Genomic DNA, 12,663 nt, shown 5'->3' on the forward strand with positions numbered 1-12,663 from the left:
TTGGATACACTTCAACCAGTTCTTCCACTCATTATTTAGTGCCCTTAAGTTGAGGATCACAAAACATAAAGTAGAGATTAGAGCATTATCATACATAAGAATATTTTTTAAATAAAAAAATCCATTAATTACAAAAAATAAAAAAAGATAAAGAAAGTTAAAATAGATGATGAATGTTTGCACGACAACCCAACCCAAAATTTGTCATTGAAAAATGACAAGTACAAACAGTTACCCCACATTGTTTTAAGATAATCTAGCAGTTTGTAAATAAAATAATTTGAGGAGATTTTATGCATTAAGAGTACACTTCAGACTATTACCAACAGAAAACAAACGTTTTTATTTTACTCCCTAGAGAAAAAAAAACAAACCGGATCAATTAATTCATTTGGTTCCAAAACACCATATCTAATAAAAATGTAGCTTTAAAATCTTTACCTGCTATAAAATCTGTCCATCCAATGCAAAATGCGACGACACATAGCTTCCTCAACACAAAGACCTGTAATTGTGGTTTTCACTACAGCATCAAGAGCCGTAATAATGTATGCTCCAATTCTGTTCTACACACAACAAAGAAACTGCAGTTTCTACTTAAGAGCATAATTGCACAAAAAATAAGTTTTGCAATATGAATGTGATGCGTACTGTACCCAGTTAACTATTCCATCTTATCTCGGATTTGAGTATTTATCCTAAATTCAGCACCTTAGATTCCCAGTTTCTAGCAGAATAAATTTTGCGTTCAAAGTGGCTACTTCTTGGTGTAAACATTGTCTGCATGTAATTATTGTATACAATTTAGGGAAACATGGCTTTGTACCTTTAACCAACATGAATTCCAGCGAATTGTTAATAAAGAAGTGACATTTTATTTAGCAAACAACTTGTGTGCACTCCCTTGGACCCACAAAATCAACATATTAAATTTGGGTTGGATTGTCATACCAATATTCCATACAAATATTATCCTATAATCCAATTAAGGGCATTACAGAGACAATTATATAACAATACCAGTGCAGTATACATAGTTGATGTGTGAATGAATAATGTCACATATTGATGTGGGATGAACACTGGTGCGTGGGACGATAGGTGAATGAAAAGATGGGTTTTTTTAGACAAAACTCAAGATTGATGATATTAATCGAAGAAGATGAAGATCCAGTTGATTTGTAATCAACAGGAGAGAAAGAGAAGCCGAGTAAACAGGGCAGTGGGGGTAGATTTATGCGTAAATCCAGGGTGTAAAACCTCTCTCAACTTCCCCTTCTAAAAGCTATTTTAGCAATTTGAATGGTCATGATTTAAAGTTAAAGAGTTTAAACGTCTAAGATCATCCCAAAAGGCAGTTGAGTTTAGGGAGAACAATATATTATATAATATTTGAAAAATGTGTAATTGTACGGTTAAATAATAATAGGACATGACAATTTGGCAATATAGTAACCCGTTCTTGTAAAGTGGACTTTTAAGATGTTATATAATATTTATTGGTTGGGTGTATTGACGCCGGAATTATTTTATGTTTTCTATCCACTAGAGGTGTGGATTCTCTTTCACAACTGGGGTCTGACGGTGACATGCAACCGGTGGCAGACCGGATGACATACTAATTTCACAACTAATTATATACATGAAACAGTCAAACAAGTTACAAGAACCAAAATATATATCTTTTATATATATAAGCTAACACCAACTCAGGTTCGAGCCGTTTATAATATTCGCCTAGCCGGCTCGACTCAGTAGTTCCAGTTGAGCAAGAAAACTAAACTCGTGTTTGGTTTGTTGTTTCTCTTAAGTTAACACTAGTATATCCTAATAGTACAGTACCAAACTACAAATATAGAAGGAAGTGAGCTGGTTTACACAAGCCAACAACCGAATTGCTCGAGCTTGAGCTAGACTCGGAAATTTCTAAGGCCAAATTGGCTCGAGGTAGATAAGCTTGAGTTTTTAACGAGCTAATTTATATGAGTAGGAAAGCGAAATCAATTCGGATGTGAATGGAAATTAAAAAATTGTTGCAAAGATTTGTATAAGATTAAGTTGACCCTATGGTTTGATTATTTCTTCAAAACACACCATAAAGCTGGAAGCAAGTTGGTTTGTACCATGCCTTAAATTCAATGTGAAAACAACACAAGCAACCAAACAGCAGTTAAGAATATAAGCACTACATCTTTTCCATAAAATCTAACTTTTGGCTTCTTTTTTCTAAACCTTTAACTTAGCAAACCACCCAAAAAAATGAAGTTTGGAAAGGAATTTGCTTCACAGATGGTGCCAGAATGGCAAGAGGCATACATGAACTACAACTTCCTCAAGCTTCTTATAAAAGACATCTTGATTTTTCGGCGGCAGCAGAACCGGTTACCAGATAACTACCCGACAGCACCTCCGCCACCGTCGAAAGCGGCAGCTTTGAAGAGAAAAGGGTCTCTTTTCAGAGCTTTCAGTGGGCTAACGAGTCGGTACAATAACCGAGCTACCCAAAAAGATAAAGAAGATGAAGTGATCCTAGTGAGTGCCATGCACACATCAGATATAGAACAACGAGGAGAAGGCGGGAATTATCAGACATTATTTCTCCGCTCATCGGAGGAAGGCGCTGAGTATGAGCTCGTGTTTTTCAGACGACTCGATGATGAGTTTAACAAAGTGCTTAGGTTTATAGAACCAAGGTGGAGGAAGTTGTGAAGGAAGCCGAAGAGTTGAATCTACAAATGGATGCTCTTATTGCACTTAGAATCAAAGTCACTAATCCTACGGTTGACTCGCCTTTCATCAACCAAAGAAACACAGGTTATCCAATGGAGGTGATCCATGAAGAACACCAAGAAAAGAGAGTCAAGGAATACCAGATGGCGTCTTTAGACGTTTTAAATCATATAAAAATCAACACGAGTGCAGAAACGCCATTATCCACAATCAAAAACGTTTTCGGTAGCTCAAAATCAGACCCGCAATTCAACAAGCATGAACTTAGAGACGCGAAAGAAAAGTTGAAGCAAGCTTTTATTGAGTTTCATGGAAAGCTTCGGTTTCTGAAGAACTACGCGTAAGTATTAATTAAGCGAAAAGATTGTAACAGTTTTACAAATTAACTGAATTTCATCTTGCTTTACATACCAGATTCTTGAATCAATTGGCCTTTTCCAAGATAATGAAGAAGTATGATAAGGTTAGCATTTTCTTTCTTTTTTTTTTTCGGTTGCATGTGTCAAGAGATGTTCGGTTGCTGACCAAAATTGTTAGTCTAGATCACATCAAGAAATGCATCAGATGCTTACTTGCAGATGGTTGAAGAGTCTTACTTAGGCCAATCTGATGAGGTGTGTTACTGTTATGCTTATAAATCAGCAAATTACATATAAAAATGGTATAAATGAGAGATTGCATATGAATCAGATAAATGATTAACAAAGAATCTTCTTCAGGTTGCTAATCTCATAGAGAGAGTCGAATCGGCATTTGTAAAGCATTTCTGTAACGGGAATCGTCATCAAGGAATGAGCACGCTAAAACCAAATACTAAGAAAAAGAGGCATCTGGTAACATTTTTTGTAGGTAAGTTATTAAAGGCCACAAGAATTATTATTAGGCCTGTAAACGAACTGAATGTTCAGTGAACGGTTCTTGAAACATAAGCAAGAAGTTTGCTTATATTTCTTTATTAAATAGACGAACATGAACAAAAGGTTTTGTTAAAGTGAACACTTGTCTCTTTCGTTCATTCATGTTCGTAGTTTACGTTTGTCTGTTTACATTCGTTGATATATTCATTTAAATTTTTAGGCCCACTACAATTTAGTCTAGTTTTAGTAACTTTTTAGGTCCAGCACACTGTTGTTCACATTACTTATAATTGGTTTAAACCCGGTTATCTTCGTTCATTTACATTCGTTAATCTTTCGTTTATACTATTAACAGACGAACGAACACAAACATGCACTTTTTCTTAACAAACGAACACAAGCACGCTCGTTTTCTTACGAACGAACACGAACAAGAAAACTTCGTTCATGAATTGTTCGTGTCCGATCATTTGTTTACATGCCTACCTATAATTGGCGTGTACATTACAATGTTGACCAATGAAAATTGACTATTTTCTTTAACAGGTTGCTTCTTTGGATGCTCGTTAGCACTTGTGGTGGCGATCATTGTAAACGTACATAACAGAAAACTTTTTAGTCTTAAGGGTACGGGTCGAACTCAGTACATGGATACCATCTTTCCACTATACACCTTATTTGGATTTCTGGTGTTGCATATGGTTATGTATGCTGCAAATGTATATTAATGGACTCGTTATCGTGTCAATTACTCGTTTATATTTGGATTCAAGCACGGTACCGAATTAGGTTATACTGAGATTCTACTACTCGGTTCAGGCCTATCAGTACTCACTCTTTCAGCCGTACTCTCAAATCTTGAAATGGAATTGGATGCAAATACGCAAAGTTACTCTGCACTAACTGAATTACTCCCTCTAGCGTTAGTCATTGTAAGAACTTCCTCTTTTGCCCTTGATACATCACATACTACATTTATGTTTTTATGTATCAGTTTCATCATTAACTATGTTTTGTACTTTTGTAGGGTGTAATTCTGATATCAGTCTGTCCGTTTAATATCTTCTATCGTGCAAACCGTTTCTTTCTGTTAGTCTGTTTATGGCATTGCATTTGTGCTCCTTTCTATGCAATTACTCTCCCTGATTTCTTCTTGGCCGATCAGTTTACTAGTCAGGTAAGATTCATAAACAACTACGAAAACCATGATGATACGTGATCAAGAAACTAAGAGTCGTTTAAATTTCTTAATTTCAGGTTCAGCTATTGAGGAATTTGCAATTCTATGTATGCTACTACGGTTGGGGAGATTTTAAGCAAAGAGATGCAAAAACATGCAGTAACAGCTATGTTTACGATGTTATTACTATAGTTATTGCTGTGATACCATATTGGATTCGATTCCTACAGGTATATAATTTACATTGCATTGATAGTTTCTTTTCTATATTAAATTACACATGTAAATGAATGTACGTAATCTATGTGTTTGTATAGTGTATAAGACGCTGGTGGGGAGGCCACGATTCTACGCAATCTCTAAATGCACTCAAATACTTCTCTACCATTATTGCTCTTATTGCAAGAACAATTCAGACTCAAAGGTACCAAAGGACACTTAAGAAAGAGTTATCTTTGAAGATCATTGCTGCATCTACCTCAGGGATTGCAACCATTTTTAACACCTATTGGGATATAGTGATGGATTGGGGTCTGCTATGCAAGGATTCTGAGAATCCATGGTTAAGAGATAAGCTTATTTTGCCAAACAGATCTATCTACTTCATAGCAATGGTAATTACTAATTACATGCTCGGATCAAATACTAACAACTCTTATCATGAGAAGCGTACAACTAACTAGAGTAATTATGCTAACACTGCTTAATTTTTTGCAGTGTAATTACTCTAGTTCAAATATATTAATAATAAATTATGATTAATAATTTAGTAGGTTACGGGATCTCACCTGCACTTAGGCTTGTAAACGAACCCGAACACGTACAACGGCAAGTTCGTGTTCGTTCATTTAACTTTACACGAACACAGACACTTAATCGAACAAATATATGTGCTCATGTTCGTCCGTTCGTTTAAAAAATGAACATGTCGAGTTCGTTTATATAAAATCTAAATGAACATAATTAAACACAGCTAAACAAACATAAATGAACACAAACAAACAAACAAATATAAAACAAATTAAGGTGATATAATTTGTAAAGTACAAATAACATTTAATTATTTTCTATTAATATGTAAACGAACATAAATGGCCAAACAAAACATGTGTTCATGTTCGTTTGTTTAAATAAATGAACACAAAAGTTTTTGTTCATGTTGGTTCGCTTATTAAATAAGCAAACTTCCCGCGGAACGGTCCACGAACAATTCAATGAACAAATGTTTGGTTCGTCTGCAGGCCCTAATTACAACATCAAATAAAGCCCTAATTAAGATGCAACTAGGTTAGATCTAAACTTAATATAACAAATTTGCAGATATTGAATGTGATACTGAGACTTGCCTGGATGCAAACGGTTTTGGATTTCCACGAATCTCCATTCCTCCATAAAAACGTACTGATTGCGATAATTGCAAGTTTGGAGATCATTCGGCGTGGTTTATGGAATTTCTTCAGGTTGGAGAATGAGCATTTGAACAATGTTGGAAAGTTTCGAGCTGTTAAGTCGGTGCCACTACCTTTCAGCTACCAACACGAAGATCACAGGAATCAATAAACCTTCTTCTTTTTTGTATGAATATCATGAATATGCAGTTAAACCCTAGACTTAAAAGGGTTACAATACGAATGTACAGTATTCTCTTTTTCGTGTTTAACAGAGACGGTTTCGACAATACGGTTTTCAAAGCGACAAGCGAACTCGTTGAGTGAGCCCAACTAATTGGTTTTATCGATTTAGTTGTTTAACAGTTCGGTTTTTGAAGATTTAACAAAGTAACATTTAGGCATACAATACCAAAATATCCACATATCCAAAACGATCTTTACAGTTAGTTTTAAGCCCGGTCAATACCAAACAACAAAACACAACCAGTCAGCTACCAGACCGAGCATCATCACAGTCCAGTTCCGAATGCGAGTCGGTTATAGCTCCAGAATCCTCAACATCCTGGTTGCCAAAAATAGAGGCAAACGATAACGGGTTCGAGGTAGAGCTTTCCTTCTTAAGTCCATTAATAGTTTTGATAGCATCAACCGTCCCACGTTCCCGCCCCAACCGACAAAGGTCCAGTTCGGTCATCACCAGACCCCGCATTTGTTTTGACACTAGTAGACTCCACCACTTCCTCTTCTAAAGGAAACAAGAGTTCCAAATTCTCCTCACACTCATGGACCAATCTTTTTCAATATCTTGATGATACCTTAAAACACAAAAGACATGTGTAGGATATTAACTATTTGTATTAAAAAAAAAAAAAAGTAATCATTTTGACCTGTTACCTGCAAAGTTTAAGGAGCTGTAGTTTTTTAAGAGCACCATCTCCCCATGAATAGTGACGAAATCTTTTCGTATCATCATCATCATCTTTTCACTAAAGTCGGTTTCAGATGTGAAAACTCCATCTTTGCGGCTTTTATCCTTCACTAGCTCGATTCTATGTTTTAGCTCCTGATTAAATGAAAGCAAGTGGGATGATTTTCAATGGAGAGATTATTGTAGTGTTTGTGTGCAGTTATGCGATAGAAACCGAAACTTTGATTAGATGAAACAAGAAATTACAGCCCGATTCGAGTTTGTTAGGATTAGTTTTGTCTCCATTGCATATACATGCTAAACGTAATTATTCAAATAACACAAATGGCGAATGCTAATTCTAATTATTTGTGCAGGTTCATAAGGAAAGATTAAAGTCTTGCAGTCAGATGGGCAAATCAACACAACATATCAGGGGTGTGCATGAAACCTAAAAAAAGAAAAAACCATATAATCAAACCTAACAAAAAACTGGCGGTTTGTTTTATGTTTTTGTAAGAACCAAACTTTCCGGGAGGGGGGGGGGGGGGGGGTTGCGTGTAACTAAAACCAAAAAAAAAAAACCAAACTTAACCGAATTTACAGATTTCCATTTGTCATTTTCAATTTTAAGTAATGTATAATAATTTACTATGTAGTTTAGTCCAAATATTTTATCCTAAATTCATGATATTCAAATAAATTATTAACTAGCAAAAGAAATTAAGCCTAACTTCATTATTTTTGGCCAACTTTTTTATTTCTTGATTCAAAAGTTTGAAGCCCAAATGGCTAAACCGAAAAAACAAAACCGAATGGTTTTTAAAAAGTCATGCTTTAGCCCAAAACCAAACCGACCCATGCAAGTTCCTACAACATATATATAGATCTATGGGTAAGGAATTTGACCTATTTCATGTTTTGAAATCAAATATTAAAAAGATTGAATTTATTAATCTGAATACAAGAACACTAGATAAGAGTTGAATCATCTATAGCAGTCCACATTTGCAAATTCATATTGTTTTGTTTTCTAATTAACCTTAATCCATTAAAAGTAAACACAATGCTCAAAAGTCAAAATCAGATCCCGAATCAAACCAATTTCTTTCTAAAATACAATACAATAGCTTTTTAACGGGTTTGTAACACAAGTACTTGTCCTTCCATTCGGGTAGGGTTTGCTCTAGATGGATTCCCAATTCTTTACCGAATTTCATATTCAACAAGAGGATTTTTGATTGACTGAAGGAAGAAACAGAGTGAAGGAATGAGAATGAATATTATTATTATTGTCGACTCGACTGAGGATAAGAAATCAGAAATATAATAATTTATTAGTTGATAATGATGCCTCTTTTTTCTGCTTTTGGCTTTTAATCATCAGCCTTTTGTTTAGATGCATAAATTAATTACTATTAAATTTTAAGGGCCTTTTTTAACAAGTGTCAACTGCCAAGGTGTTTCTATTTTTTTCTCTTCTACTTCTTTTATTCACTTGTAATTAACAATTTTCCTTTTAATTTTAACTAGGTAACAAAACCTGTTGTCTTGGGGCTACACAAAGACGTGAATTTAGTTGGTATCAGTTAAGCTCGTTACGACCCACTAATAAATCCAAAAAATAAATATGTAAGCGCTTTAAACAATATCAACGCTAAAGCCGAAAATGCATTTAAAAACAAAAGGATAACAAAGAAAAGCATAGTTAAACCAAATATCGGTAAAACTCGTGCATTGGTAAAACTCAGGCGTTGCGACTGCTAGTTGATGAGGGTATAGGTTAGCTTTAACAAAATACCGCACCTAAATCCAAAGTATAAATTCGCAAAATTAGCATATTTAAATAAAAACTTCATAAAAAACAACAAAAATCGTATCATATGAAACGAAATTGAAATCGGTGGAACTTGGCCAAAAAACTGTAGATGGAGTGTCATAATCACTATATGGAGAAGGTGACATCTAGGGGGTTGGCGGTGGTGGCGATGACAGTGGTGGTTGCGGCGATGGTTAGCGAGAGTGTGAGGAGAGAGAGAACTTGGAGACGGAGGTGGAGATGACGTTGGTGGTGGTAGTTTTAATTAATATAAATGAACTAACATAAATAATTAAATGATGGCAAATTTACTAAATAGCATTACATTTTAACGATTAAATTTAACGAAGGAAAAAGACTATATCACTGGTGCATTTGAGCTATTTTTTAAACTAGAGTTGCAAAGGGCATTCATCCATTTTCTACAACCCACAGGATCGCAAAAATTACTTTTCAATATTTCTTATAATCTAATTTCCTAATTGTAACTAAAAGTGGGCTGAAAACTAAATGAAGCAGTAGGCTTGCTTGACAGTTGGGCTGCATTTATAAATAAAAATGGAGGGAAGTTAAACCAAAGATTCACTCAATTCAATTTTGGTTTAATTATATGACTAGGCTTTTGAAGTTAATATTTTTTTAATTTGTAACTTTATTTTTTAATTTATAACTTTAGTGCTTGTAACAATATTAAGTTGTGAGGCACCAATTTCATCCTACACAAAATGCTTAGGTTTTAGATCGTCTAATATCCTTTATAAATGGATTACCCGAAACGGGTTGACGCCATTCTCAAGCATTAAAATGACGGATGGTTGAAATCTCGTCAGAGGTATTCACCTACCTAGCTTATGAGGAGGAAGGATCAAACATGCATCTTTTGGTGAATTCAAAATTAACTGAGCCTCCATTACTGTTAAAAAAAAGTTAAATGAATTACTTGAACATGTCCCATTTTATAAAAATGTTAACCTATTAAAGTTAAGGGTTTCTGAGAATCTACATTTTAAATTTGTTAAATTAGATTTCATTAATCCAATCAAGCGATTGATGTAAAACTTAAACGGTGCTCCAAACAATGATCAACTTGATTAATTGAAAGTTCAAATACCCAAATTGAAGCTCTAAAACAATAGCATGAGGCCAACGGTTGTGATTTAGGTGATTTAGTCAGCTGGCCGTTTCAGTTCTTAATTTGGAGTTTAAGGCTCGTGGGAGTTGATATGTCCATAAAACTTAGCAGAGTTAAGTTTTTTTTCTTTGGCGGATGTCCAAAAAGAAAAACTAATATACAAGATGGGACTGCTGAAAATAATATTCTCATGTGAGATTATTATCGGCTAACTACAAAATGATTAGATTATTAAAATCATTTTTGCCTTTAAAATTTAATATAGTTATTTAAAAAAGTTATAATTTAAAATTTGATACTTTGATTTTAATTTTCCTTTTCGTTATTCATTTCCATAATTGAAAGTAGTTTTCACTTCATAACTTTACACTAATTCTTCATTTCCAATATTTTTATTCACTAGGATGGTCATTCTTTGATCTTTTCTATTCAGTTCTTATAAGGTATTCCAGCAGTATCTACCCGTATGAATTTTGCCTGTGTTTAATCTCCCTTTCTTTGCCTATTTTGAGTTTTGGGCCAAACATGCCTATAATAATAATAATAATAATAATAATAATAATAATAATAAATAATAATAATAATAATGTTATTTAAAAAACAATATGTCTCTATCTGGTTTTGTAATTAAAGAAAGGAAACAATACTCATACCAAATAACGGCATATAATATGGTCTTAGAGCCTCCTATGACGATGATTGCAAAACTATTGTTTTCAAGCATACATCATCCTCGTCTCTATCTTTAAACAATACATGCATGTGTCCATGCATTGAATCAAAAATCGAGCGCTGATGCCCATACCTTTCCAGTTCCACACATACTATTTTTAACAAACAAATTTGGAACTTTTGTAAAATGATTACACAAAATGCTTTTTTAGATGATTGAGTTTAATTTCCACAAGTCCAACAAAAGATGTATCTTGCTTAAAACATCTTCCAAATACCAAAGTTCATGTGTTCTAATGGTATGTGTGTGTGCGTATAACTTTCCCTTGAAGGTCGGGTGTTTGAATCTCATAATGGACATTGGTGAAGCATTATTAGGAGTAAATTAGTTTGACATAAGAAAAAGCACACCTTTAAAATATGTATCGGTTTTGCTTCTTTCTTTTCGATTCCCTTGTATGTTCTTATCTAAATATCAAATTATCAACAAAAGTCATTTTTAAAAGTTAATACGACATACATGAAAATAAGTTTTACATTGGCCTATGACACTAAACTTTCAAATGGTAAAAAGAACTTTATTTACCATTGGCAACCGTGTGTTGAAGTTTCCGGTACGCGTTTGATTAACCTATTTGTCGTGTTGATCGAGGTGTGTAACAAAACCATCACAAATGAGTTCTCTATTTATGTGATCGAATGGTGGTTTAGGGTTTTCAACTATTAAGGGAGGAGTTTAAAATGATCAATTCAACGTGCAAACATAGTTTGATGGTCATGCTTATAACTTTTTGTCGCTGTGTTTTGAGTTTCACATTAATGTTAGCAACTGTTAAAAGAGTTTAGGGGTTGGATTGCACACTGTTAATAGTTTTTGGTATTCTGTGTGTTGTGGTTTGCAGTAATGGATTCAAAGAATTTTTTTCAGGTGGTGCACTAGTTTTAGAATTAAATAAAAAAATTCCGGGTCGTTTAGAGGTCTGGGTTGGTTCGATGGTTCGGGCAAAGCTCATTACATAATAAAAATGTGATAAAATAATAAAAAGGCACCACCATTAGAAATCAACAATAACAAACTAAAAAATTAAAAATTAACAAACTAACAGAAACAAACAAACTACCAAATTAAAATCGGCAAACTAACCTATTAAAACTAAAATTTAACAAATAACTTAACAATCAACAACATTAAGAACAATTAACATTTAACAAATGAATCTAAACTTACCTTTAAAGTGGGAGGATTCAAGGAAGAGTAGCAAGGCAGGAGGAAGGAGCAACGGACCAACGGTGGTGTTTGGTCGGCCGAAAAGCAGCAGCGGTGGTCGCTGACAGTCAGGCGGTGATCGGTGATTAACAGCGGTGGTCTGGTAGTGGTGTGTCGTGTGCGTCAACAGAGTATGAAAAGGGGAGAAAGATTGGCATTTTTGTAACGATGTGCGTTTTATAAAACCCTAAAATTGATATAAGGCCGAATTAGAAATTAAGAAAAAAAATAATAAAAATTCTTTTGGTGAACGAAATAGAATGTGGCCTTCATTTACAAAACCAACAGCTTCCAAGCTAGACCTGCACGTATATTGTATATGAGGTGGTTCCTTTCTAATTTATAAAGTGGTTCATTCTAATATTTTCTATATATCAATAACTATTATTTCGAAAAATGGGTGGTTCCGGGGAACCACCCATTTGTTAGTGTAACATTCGTTACTTTTCAAAACCGAAAACCCGACCCATTTAAAATTTTCGGTTTTGTTCATAAATATATTATTATATTTTTAAGTTTCGCTTAATGTATTTTATATTCGTCGAACCTTATTGAATTTTTAATCGACCCGACTTATCGTTACGCGTTCATTATTCATCGTTAATATTACATTCACAATAGTTTACGTTTATCATTCGTTCGTTCTCTTTTTATTTTATTCAATAAACGTAACTTTAGGATTTAATGTTTAAAGCCTTAAAGATTTAA

At 34.1% G+C, this 12,663-nt stretch overlaps 2 pseudogenes across 1 annotated transcript; one reads left to right on the plus strand and one right to left on the minus strand.

Annotated features, from left to right (window-relative positions):
- The first annotated feature begins 2,183 nt into the window (after positions 1–2,183).
- Positions 2,184–6,327, plus strand: LOC143623497 (phosphate transporter PHO1 homolog 3-like; annotated as a pseudogene). The gene is made up of 9 exons (XR_013151906.1): positions 2,184–3,070; positions 3,145–3,193; positions 3,273–3,344; positions 3,450–3,579; positions 4,134–4,519; positions 4,615–4,764; positions 4,845–4,997; positions 5,085–5,381; positions 6,088–6,327. The product of XR_013151906.1 is annotated as a phosphate transporter PHO1 homolog 3-like (transcript).
- A 318-nt stretch (positions 6,328–6,645) lies between these two features.
- On the minus strand, positions 6,646–12,460 carry LOC143623547 (SPX domain-containing protein 4 pseudogene; annotated as a pseudogene).
- Between the last annotated feature and the right edge of the window lie 203 nt (positions 12,461–12,663).

This window comes from Bidens hawaiensis, unplaced genomic scaffold (genome assembly GCF_021521415.1).
Source record: "Bidens hawaiensis isolate Kalapana, Puna unplaced genomic scaffold, B.hawaiensis_p1.1 tig00003488_1, whole genome shotgun sequence".
In the NCBI taxonomy this organism is placed as follows: Eukaryota; Viridiplantae; Streptophyta; class Magnoliopsida; order Asterales; family Asteraceae; genus Bidens; species Bidens hawaiensis.